General features: G+C 42.6%; 1 protein-coding gene across 1 annotated transcript in view; it reads left to right on the top strand.

Moving 5' to 3' along the window:
• Positions 1 to 1,610: 1,610 nt before the first annotated feature.
• LOC309524979 (zinc finger protein RFP-like) overlaps positions 1,611 to 10,767 on the top strand; it is a 48,775-nt gene continuing 39,618 nt past the window's right edge. The window contains exon 1 of the mRNA XM_082210263.1: positions 1,611 to 1,635. The gene's annotated coding sequence lies outside the window, so the exon portion shown is untranslated. The remainder of the gene's footprint in view (positions 1,636 to 10,767) is intronic.

The following is a 10,767-nucleotide window of genomic DNA, read 5'->3' as shown; positions in this document are numbered from 1 at the left end:
GTCTGCTAATTACCAGCTTCGTGAAGATAGGGCGGCTTGCTGAGCCTCCTTCGGATAAAAATGGGCCTTTGGCAGTTAATAAAAAATAATGATAGTTTAAAGCTGCTAAGCTCGGTTAAAAGAGAGGAGAAGAAGAAAAAAAAAAACTTTAAAAGAGCTGAGGAGTACTAATAAATCTATATATCAACGCGGAGCACAAAATTGAGCTACCGCTAACGACGCCATCTTTCGGTGGTAGACGAATTTTGATTCTGTTGCTGTCTTGCCAAATGCAAGGTGGTTCTTTTTAGAATTAGATTCAGAAGCAATTCAGAAGCAAGTGGGTGAGAAGATTATAGATTTTGTTCCAAACAGCAAGCAAAATATACATTACCAAGGAGCACTTCAATCGGCCACTGAGAAGCCCTTAAGAAGTTGCAAAGTGCTAAAAATTAGAAATTACTTGAAAGTACTAAAATAGGCCTAGGACTAAATTAAACGGCCTCAGTCCTGTATACCTGAAGGAGCGTCTCCACCCCCATTGTTCAGCCTGGACACTGAGATCCAGCGCCGAGGGCCTTCTGGCGGTTCCTTCATTGCGAGAAGTGAGGTTACAGGGAACCAGACATGGGCCTTCTTGGTATTGGCACCCACCCTGTGGAACACCCTCCCTTCAGATGTGAAGGAAATAAGCAGTTATCTTCTCTTTAAAAGACATCTGAAGGAAGCCCTGTTCAGGGAAGTTTTTAATATTTAACACTGTACTGTTTTTAACACTTGATTGGGAGCCGCCCAGAGTGGCTGGGGAAACTCAGCCAGATGGGTGGGGTATAAATAAATTATTATTATTATTATTATTATTATTATTATTAGTTAATTAAATAATAAGATTTAGAACCTTAAGGAAAGTTAAGAAATTTTACTTTAATTGGAATACTGTCTTTTCAAAAAATGATATCAGAAAACTGCTACATTTTAATTACAAGGAAATTCATACGGGAGGGCTCAGAGGAAGACCAAAATATGTTTATGGGGATAGAAGTCTAAATAATTAATTAATTTGTGTGGTTTAGGTATCTACCGGTACCTTGTTTTTATTTTCTTTTTTGTTTATATTTGTGATCTTGTCTTTTATTTCTTTGTTTTTTTCTGTTTCTCTTTTGCAAGAAACTTAATAAAAATCATTTTAAAAAAAAGAAGTGGCAAAGTGACCCCCAAGTAGCCGTAGATGCACAAAAGGCCATGTGGAGCTTTTGAGTGCCATGCACAACAACTAGATATTTTATAGACCTGTGTCCTGTTAGGGCTAATACAGGTTCTACGAACTACTGTGCACCAAAAGACAAAAAGCCGGGCCATACATCAAAGGCATTTACTGACCAGGATAGAGAAAGCAATAAAACATAGATAAGCAGAGCCAGGAAGAGATAATCAGAGCCAGGAAGAGTTGATTATGTCAGATCACTTATCTCCTCGAAATCACCATAATCTTACAGTTGCCTGCTGCTCTGGATCAGGCAGAAAGGGATCACTTTGCTCCTTTATCTGCCGGATTAGGAGCGCTACAAGTTGTTGCTCTGGCCGGATGTGGAGACAGAAGGACACTCCAGCTTGGATGCACTTTGCACACCACTCTCATCCTGCAATATCTCAAAGGTGAGAGATGTTGTTTAGTCATTTAGTCGTGTCTGACTCTTCGTCACCCCATGGACCAGAGCACGCCAGGCCCTCCTGTCTTCCACTGCCACCCGCAGTTTGGTCAAACTCATGCTGGTAGCTTCGAGAACACTGTCCAACCATCTCATCCTCTGCTGTCCCCTTCTCCTTGTGCCCTCCATCTTTCCCAACATCAGGGTCTTTTCCAGGGAGTCTTCTCTTCTCATGAGGTGGCCAAAGTATTGGAGTCTCCGCTTCAGGATCTGTCCTTCCAGTGAGCACTCAGGGCTGATTTCCTTCAGAATGGATAGGTTTGATCTTCTTGCAGTCCATGGGACTCTCAAGAGTCTCCTCCAGCACCATAATTCAAAAGCATCAATTCTTTGGCGATCAGCCTTCTTTGTGGTCCAGCTCTCACTTCCATATATCACTACTGGGAAAACCATAGCTTTAACTATACGGACCTTTGTTGGCAAGGTGAAGGTGAGAGATAAAGGTAAAGGTAAAGGTACCCCTGCCCGAACGGGCCAGTCTTGACAGACTGTGGGGTTTGTGCGCCCATCTCACATTTATTGGCCGGGGGCCAGCGCTGTCCGGGGACACTTCCGGGTCACGTGGTCAGCGTGACATCGCTGCTCTGGCGAGCCAGAGCCGCACACGGAACGCCGTTTACCTTCCCGCTGGTAAGCGGTACCTATTTATCTACTTGCACCCGGGGGTGCTTTCGAACTGCTAGGTGGGCAGGCGCTGGGACCGAACAGCGGGAGCGCACCCCGCCGCGGGGATTCGAACCGCCGACCTTTCGATCGGCAAGCCCTAGGCGTTGAGGCTTTAGCCCACAGCGCCACCCGCGTCCCAGAAGGTGAGAGATAGACATTGTTAAATACATTTTTCGGGGTGGGTTTTTAAAAATTTCGTCGCCTGCTGCTTCAGCTCTCTCCCAAGTCACCAGAGCTTCTCTGGATCAGTCAAAGGCATGGGTAGGCAACCTTAAGGCCCGGGGGCCAGATCAGGCCCAATCGCCTTCTCAATCCGGACGGCGGACGGTCCAGGAATCAGGGTGCTTTTACATGAGTAGAATGTGTCCTTTTCTTTAAAATGCACCTCTGGGTTATTTGTGGGGCATAAGAATTCGATCACCCCCCTCCCCCCAAAAAATATAGTCCGGCCCACTACATGGTCTGAAGGACGGTGGACCGGCCCAGGGCTGAAAAAGGTTGCTGACCCCTGGTCAAAGGGTTCAGCCTGGGAGTATCACTTCCAGGCAACATCCATAGCACATGCCACAGGTTTTCGCTTCTCAATGTATTATTCTGAGTGGAGCGTTTGGGGACTTTTGTATTGCTTGTTGTTTTCCCTTTTAAAATCGATCTTTTTTTTTTTTTATAATAATTTTTATTACATTTTTTACAGAAATAACAAAGAGATCAAAAAGTAAGAAGAAGAGAAAAAAAAAAAAAAAAACCAGAAAAAAAGGAAAAAGAAAAACACGACCATTTCGATAACTCATTTCAAATTTCCATTGGACTTCCCCCATCCCTCGCAGAATGCATTTCTTAACAATAAATTTATCAGCAAATTATATCCTTATTTCGTATGTTTCTTTCTATTTTCAATTACAGTTTAAATTTAAATCTCTTGATCAATATATACTCTGAACAATATACCATAATATCGTTTTTACCCATTTAAACCTTGATTCTTTCATAAATCTTGTCAAATTTCATAAATAATTAAGTTTTGTTACTGGGGCTAGATTCCCAATCACACGACATCTTATGTTTCATATAACTTATAATACTTTTGCAAATAGTCTTTAAATTTTTTCCAGTCCTCCTCCATTGCTTCTTCTCCCAAGTCTCGAATCCTTGCAGTCATCTCGGCTAATTCCATGTAGTTCATCAGTTGCGTGTGCCAGTCCTCCAGTGTGGGCAAATCTTGGGTCTTCCAATGCTTAGCGATAAGAATTCTTGCTGCTGTTGTAGCGTACATAAAAAAAGTTCTATCCTTTTTAGACACCTTCTGGCCGACAATGCCCAGAAGGAAGGCCTCTGGTTTCTTGGGAAAAGTGTACTTAAACACCTTTTTTAACTCATTATAGATCATTTCCCAGAAGGCCTTCAGTCTTGGGCAGGTCCACCAGAGGTGAAAGAATGTTCCCTCAGCTTCCTTGCATTTCCAACATTTGTTATCGGACAAATGGTAAATCTTAGCTAGCTTAACCGGGGTCATGTACCACCTGTATACCATTTTCATAATGTTTTCTTTCAAAGCATTACATGCAGTAAACTTCATACCGGTGGTCCATAACCTTTCCCAGTCATCAGACATAATATTATAACCAATGTCCTGAGCCCATTTTATCATTGCTGATTTAACTGTCTCATCTTGAGTGTTCCATTTAAGCAGCAAGTTATACATTCTCGATAATAACTTGGTCTTTGGTTCAAGCAACTCTGTCTCAAGTTTCGATTTTTCCACCTGGAAACCTGTTTTTTTGTCTAGCTTAAAAACCTCATTAATTTGGGCATAATGCAGCCAATTTTGCACCTTATCCTTTAGTTTTTCAAAGCTCTGCAATCTCCAGTTACCTTCAATATTTTCTATTATTTCCCAATATTTCGGCCAATAAGCCTCCATATTGGTTGTTTTCCGAGCTTTGGCCTCTATTGGTGAGATCCACCTCGGAGTTTTGCTTTCCAATAAGTCTTTGTATTTTTTCCAGACCATATATATTGCTTTTCTGACAATATGGTTTTTAAACATTCCATATGATTTACCCTTGTCATACCACAAGTACGCATGCCAACCTAACGAATTGTTGAAGCCTTCCAGATCTAGGACATCAGTGTTTTCTAATAGAATCCAATCTTTCATCCAGCAGAAGGCTGCCGCTTCATAATATAGCCTTAGGTCCGGCAGGGCAAACCCCCCTCTCTCTTTTGCGTCAGTTAATATCTTAAACTTTATTCGGGGCTTTTTGCCCTGCCAGACAAACCTAGAAATGTCCTTCTGCCACTTTCCAAAGCATTCCACTCTGTCCACAATCTGCAAGGCTTGAAACAAAAACAACATCTTTGGCAAAACGTTCATCTTTATAGCTGCAATTCGGCCTAACAAGGATAATTTCAGTCTTGACCAAATTTCTAAATCTTTTTTAACTTCTAACCAACATTTCTCATAATTATCTTTAAATAGATTCAAATTCTTGGAAGACAGATTAACCCCCAGGTATTTCACTTTCTTAACAATATTTAGTTCTGTCTCTTTCTGAAACCCTTCTGTTTCCATGGCCGTCAAGTTTTTCCCTAAGACTTTAGTTTTTTGCTTATTCAACTTAAAACCCGCCACCCGACCAAATTTCTGGATCAGTTCTAAAACTCTTTTTGTACTGGGTTCTGGCTCCTGTAGTGTTAAAACCAGGTCATCTGCAAATGCTTTCAGTTTATATTGTTTCGCTCCGACCCGTATTCCTTGTACCTGCCGATCCTCCCTTATCATGTTCAGCAAAACCTCCAGGACTGAAATAAACAATAAGGGGGATAGGGGGCACCCCTGTCGTGTTCCTTTTTCAATATGAAGTTCTTCTGTCACCACATTGTTCACTATCAACTTAGCTTTTTGTTCTGAATAGATTGCTTCTATTCCATTCTCAAACCCCCTTCCCACTCCCATCCCTTCCAAATTTTTCTTCATAAATTTCCAGGAAATGTTATCAAAGGCCTTCTCCGCATCAATAAAGATCAATACTGCTTTGGTGTTAATATTTGTTTGTAAAAGTTCCAAGATATCAATAATGTTCCTGGTATTGTCAAACAAATGTCTGCCTGGGAGAAAGCCGGCCTGGTCTTTATGGATTATCTCATTTAATACTTTTTTAAATCTGTTGGCCAGAATATCCGCAAATATTTTATAATCCACATTTAGGAGTGAGATGGGACGGTAGTTCTTAAGTTGAGTCTTTTCAGTTTCCACTTTAGGTATCAATGTGATGAATGCTTCTTTCCACGTATCTGGTGCCTTCCCTCCCCCCATAATCTGGTTACAAACCTCCTCTAATGGTTGTATCAAATAGTCTTTTAACGTCCTATAATACTTGGAGGTAAGTCCATCAGGTCCTGGAGATTTGCCCAGCTGCATATTCTGAATGGCATCCTCGATTTCCTGTTGTGTTATTTTACAATTCAAGGTTGATCTCTTCTCTTGAGATATTTCTGGAAGACCATTTTCTTTCAAAAATTGTTCTATCTCGGTTACATCCTCGGGTCCTTGTGTATACAGCTTTTTAAAGTATTTCTGGAAACACTTTCTAATTTCTCCCGGTTTCTGAATGTTCTTTCCTTCAACTTCTAGATTGGTAACGTAGTTTAATTTTTGTCTCTTTTTCAACTGCCAAGCTAGCAGTTTCCCACATTTATTCGCCGATTCAAATGATCTTTGTTTCATTTGTTTAATTCTCCATTCCACTTCTTGGTTAATCAGTTGCGCATATTGTGACTGGTGGAATTTAATTTCTCTTAAGGTCTCTTTGGATTTTGGGTTTAATCTTAATTTTTTCTCGCCGTCTCTTATCTTCTCCAATATCTTGTCCTTTTTACCATTCCAGAGTTTTTTCTTAATCGTATTCTGTTGTATCAGAAACCCTCTCATAACAGCTTTGCTCGCGTCCCAGATTGTTCTTTTTTCCACCGAGGTGTTCAAGTTGATTTCAAAATAGTCCTTTAAAGCTTTTTGGGCCTTCTTTACAATCTCTTGATCTCTTAGCAGGTTGTCATTCATTTTCCATCTGAAGGAGTCGGCAGTAGTAAATCTCATTTCCATTTTCAGAGCGTTATGGTCGGAGCAAGTCTTTGGGCAGATCTCTATTTTTGTGGTCTTAGGTGCCAGCCCTCTAGTTGTCCAAATTTGGTCGATCCTTGTCCATGACAGGTGGGCCTCAGAAAAGAAAGTTCCTTCCTTACCTAGGGGGCCTTTTAAAATCGATCTTAACTGTTTTTCATCTTTGTTGCTTTGAGACCTTTTTAAGATTTGTATACTACCACTAAAAAACAAAACAAAACAAAACATGTTTTTTATGTATGCAACAAGGTTATTTATGCATGCAACTGCAGCCCGTGTTTTGTTAGCCCCAAAATGGAAAAATTAGCAAGGTCCCAACCAAAGCAGATGGGCAACTTAAGTTGACAGAATATGCACAACTTGCAGACTTAACACATAGAATAAGAGAACAAGAAGAACATACATTTAAAGAAGATTGGAAAATGTTTATTGAATATGTGAAAAATAATTGTGTACAGCTGAAAATAAATTCAACAGTGTAAATAAGTGTTGATGGATGTAATAATGGAAAACCAATTGGTATAGTTTTTGTGAAATATGCAGGGATATAAGATATGTAAAATAATAATAATAATAAATAATAATAATAATAATTTATTTGTACCCCGCCCATCTGGCTGGGTCTCCCCAGCCACTCTGGGCGGCTTCCACAAAGACTAAAAATACACTAAGATGTCACACATTAAAAACTCCCCTGAACCATGGAAAGAGAAGAAGGGAAGTCATTGATATTTTAAGTATGTAAAATGTTTATTTGAAATGGTAAAACAGAAAAGATGTCAAGGAAATAAGCAGCTATCTTCTCTTTAAAAGACATCTGAAGGCAGCCCTGTTTAGGGAAGTTTTAAATATTTAATGCTGTATTGTTTTTAACACTTGATTGGGAGCTGCCCAGAGTGGCTGGGGAAACTAAGCCAGATGGGTGGGGTATAAATAATAAATTATTATTATTATAGGTCCACCAAACAGACAAAGGACAGAGGGTCTCCGAACGCATCCTCAGCCCAGGGATTTGTGATCAGTAGCAGAACCAACCTTGGTTCTGTCCCGGGAGACAATGGTTGAACGCAGCTTTGGTGTTGAATGCATAACCATACCCTCTGATGTTTCTCCAATAAAAAATAGGGACGGCTTAAGGAAAAGCGGGACATTCCGGGATCAAATCAGAAACCAGGACAGCTTAAATCTGGGACTGTCCCTGGAAAATAGGGACACTTGGAGGGCCTGTAGTTGGGAGAGGGGCGTTGTCAATCTTTTAATGGCATTTGGTTGCCCTGAAGCAGTTGCAGTGGCGTAGCATGGGGGGTGCAGGGGGGGCCGGCTGCACTGGGCGCAACATCTGGGGGTTAGGGTTAGGGTGCGCAAATCCACGGGTTAGGGGGCGCAAATCCACGGGTTAGGGGGCGCAAATTACTTGCCTTGCCCCGGGTGCTGACAACCTACGCTACGCCACTGAGCAGGTATACCATGGCATTTGTTCTCTTGTGCTCCTCCCAGCGGCCATTCCTACTTTGGTCACTGCTGTAGATGCACAGGGCTTTAAAAGTCAACACACTTTTAAATGTGCTCAGGAACCTATATAATATTGTTTTAACTGGGTTTTTTTTTAAATAAAAAACCCCTACTATGCTTTTTCTTTGTTTGCTTTACTGTCTATTGAGGGTGCTTTAATGTCCAATCGTTTTGCCTTTGTCTGTTTCAATTATACATTGAATTTATGGTTACACACCACTTAGAAGCCATCTCACCCACTACAGAGGAAAACACATTTCTAGGGTGCACCTGCGCTCTCACTTTTGAGGCTTACGTATACAAGGCTGGGTCAGCTCAAACTATAATTTTTAAGGCAGAGATTGTCTTACCGTCTGAGCTCTGTTGGTCGAGCACAGCAGAGATGGAATAAAACAACAGGAAGGTGTCTGGATCTCACTTTATATTTGAAATAACAAAGCTTGAGCCCCCTCGACTCGACCCAAACCAGAAGATGCAAAGGCAGACCCCCACTTCCTGAATTCCGGGAATCCATTCCCTAATCAAAATCTGTTGCTTAATCCCTGCCTACTGTTGGTAATCACATCACATTACTGACAAGATTCCATTGTCTGCTGAAGGAGTGATTTTTGTAGGAAAAGGTCCCTGCCCAAGCTAATAGCTTGAAAAATGTGACTGGTCAGATTAACTCATCTTCTAAGTGACAATGGCCGCCAGAAAAGAAAGATAGCTAACTTTCCCCCCTTGGGTTTGCCCTTCCCCAGCCAGGAAAATCTCACAACCTCAAGTAACTGCTTCCCAACTACCCTGCAGGGGGACTGATTCCTGTCTTATGGTAGCGAGGAGGGGCTGTGCTGCAAATGGGTAGAGCACCCAGACCTTGGCATCTCCAGAAAAGGCTGGGAGAGATCCATGTCTGAAACACTGTCAGTTAGGACAACTTTGAGTTAGTTCAGGTGTGCGGAATCCTTCAGCCTCCAAATGGTGGAGTTTGGATTTGATATTCCGCTTTATCACTACCCTAAGGAGTCTCAAATGGGATGTGGATGGTGCTGTAGGTCAAACCACAGAACCTAGGGCTTGCTGATCAGAAGGTCGGCGGTTCGAATCCCCGTGACGGGGTGAGCTCCCGTTGCTCATTCCCTGCTCCTGCCAACCTAGCAGTTCGAAAGCACCTCAAAGTTCAAGTAGATAAATAGGTACCGCTCCAGCGGGAAGATAAATGGCATTTCCGTGCGCTGCTCCGGTTCACCAGAATCGGCTTAGTCATGCTGGCCACATGACTTGGAAGCTGTACGCCGGCTCCCTCGGCCAGTAAAGCGAGATGAGCGCTGCAACCCCAGAGTCGGTCACGACTGGACCTTAATGGTCAGGGGTCCCTTTACCTTTTAAGAGTTCAGAACTCTACTAATAACAAAGGCTTTGGACCAAGGATTCCCCTGGATGCTCTGTTTGGGGAGCAAGTGCTGGCAGGACCTCCACCAGCAGAGCTAAGCCTATAGAGCTTTTCATGGACACCCGGGGATGTTTCTGCAGGAAACCCAAAATGCTTCCCCAGGCACAAATCCCACATCCCCAGTTGCTCTCTGCCACTGGAGGAGCCAGTGCCACGAAGGATGGGGTTTTTTCCAGAACATTCTCTTTGTGTTTCACAAGTATCCACCAGTCCTGCGCAGGGACTCTGGTACTCCCAAGGGATTAACTACGAAGGAGTCATTCTGTGCCAATTTCTACACGTGTGTATTTAAATATAAGCCTTTGATGTAAGAAATGTGTTGCCGGATCAGACCAAGGGCTTATCCTCTGCTTGGAAATATTTTTCTTCCTGCTGTAAGGCTGCATCTCTTCAGAGGTGATCTGCTGGGGGTCCACTGGTCAAAGGCGGGTGAGGCCAGAGTCTTGGATGGAGAAGTGGTGGGCAGAGGCAAAATTTATATTAAATGTTCTGCCCATTTGCGCCCATCACTGCCATGTGATCCTCAGACATTTTGCCCAGAAGTGAACCTTCACCCCTGCTCTAGATACTAGTTCCTGAGGAGCAACACACCTAGGACCCTCGTACTTACAGGACCACCTCTCCCGGTATGCCCCACGGAGAGCCTCAAGGTCCATAAATAGCAACACCCTAGTGGTCCCAGGCCCTAAGGAAGTCAGATTAGTCTCAACCAGAGCAGGGCCTTCTCAGCACTGGCTCCGGCCTGGTGGAAAGCTCTGCCTCATGAGACCAGGGCCCTGCAGGATCTGATTTCTTTCCGCAGGGCCTGTAAGACAGAGTTGTTCTGCCTGGCCTTTGGCTTGGAGCCAATTTGATTCCCTCCCCCTCTTTCTTTTTCCTTTCTCCTCCTGTGATGAGGCTGCATTTTAATGTTTCAATATTTTAATTGCTGTATTTTAATCTTGTTTTTAAGTTGTATTCATTCAACTTGTTTTTATTATTGCTTGTTAGCTGCCCTGAGCCCGACCTTGGCTGGGGAGGGCGGGGTATAAATAAAAATTATTATTATTATTATTAACACTGAAAGAGTGCTGGTGCTCTCCTCTCTCATAAAAATCTGCTTGGCCCCTGTTGGCAAGAGGATTTTGGGTTAGGCAGGTGGCCCTTCTTTTTCCCTTACGTTCACATCACAACAGCAATGATTTGCGTGTGTATCTGCAAAGCTTTCATCTTACCCAGAATGAATAACATTGGCAGCCATTAACTCATTCCAGGATATTGATATTAAAACATGCACAGATTTTGAGGGCAAGAAACCCCCAAAACAGTTCTTTCAAATCACATCTGCTGCATTCAGAATGCAAGTC

This window comes from Podarcis vaucheri (genome assembly GCF_965113315.1).
Source record: "Podarcis vaucheri genome assembly, chromosome: 2".
Classification (NCBI taxonomy): Eukaryota; Metazoa; Chordata; class Lepidosauria; order Squamata; family Lacertidae; genus Podarcis; species Podarcis vaucheri.
Note: the sequence above shows the minus strand (reverse complement) of the source record. Positions and strands in the feature narration are given on the sequence as shown.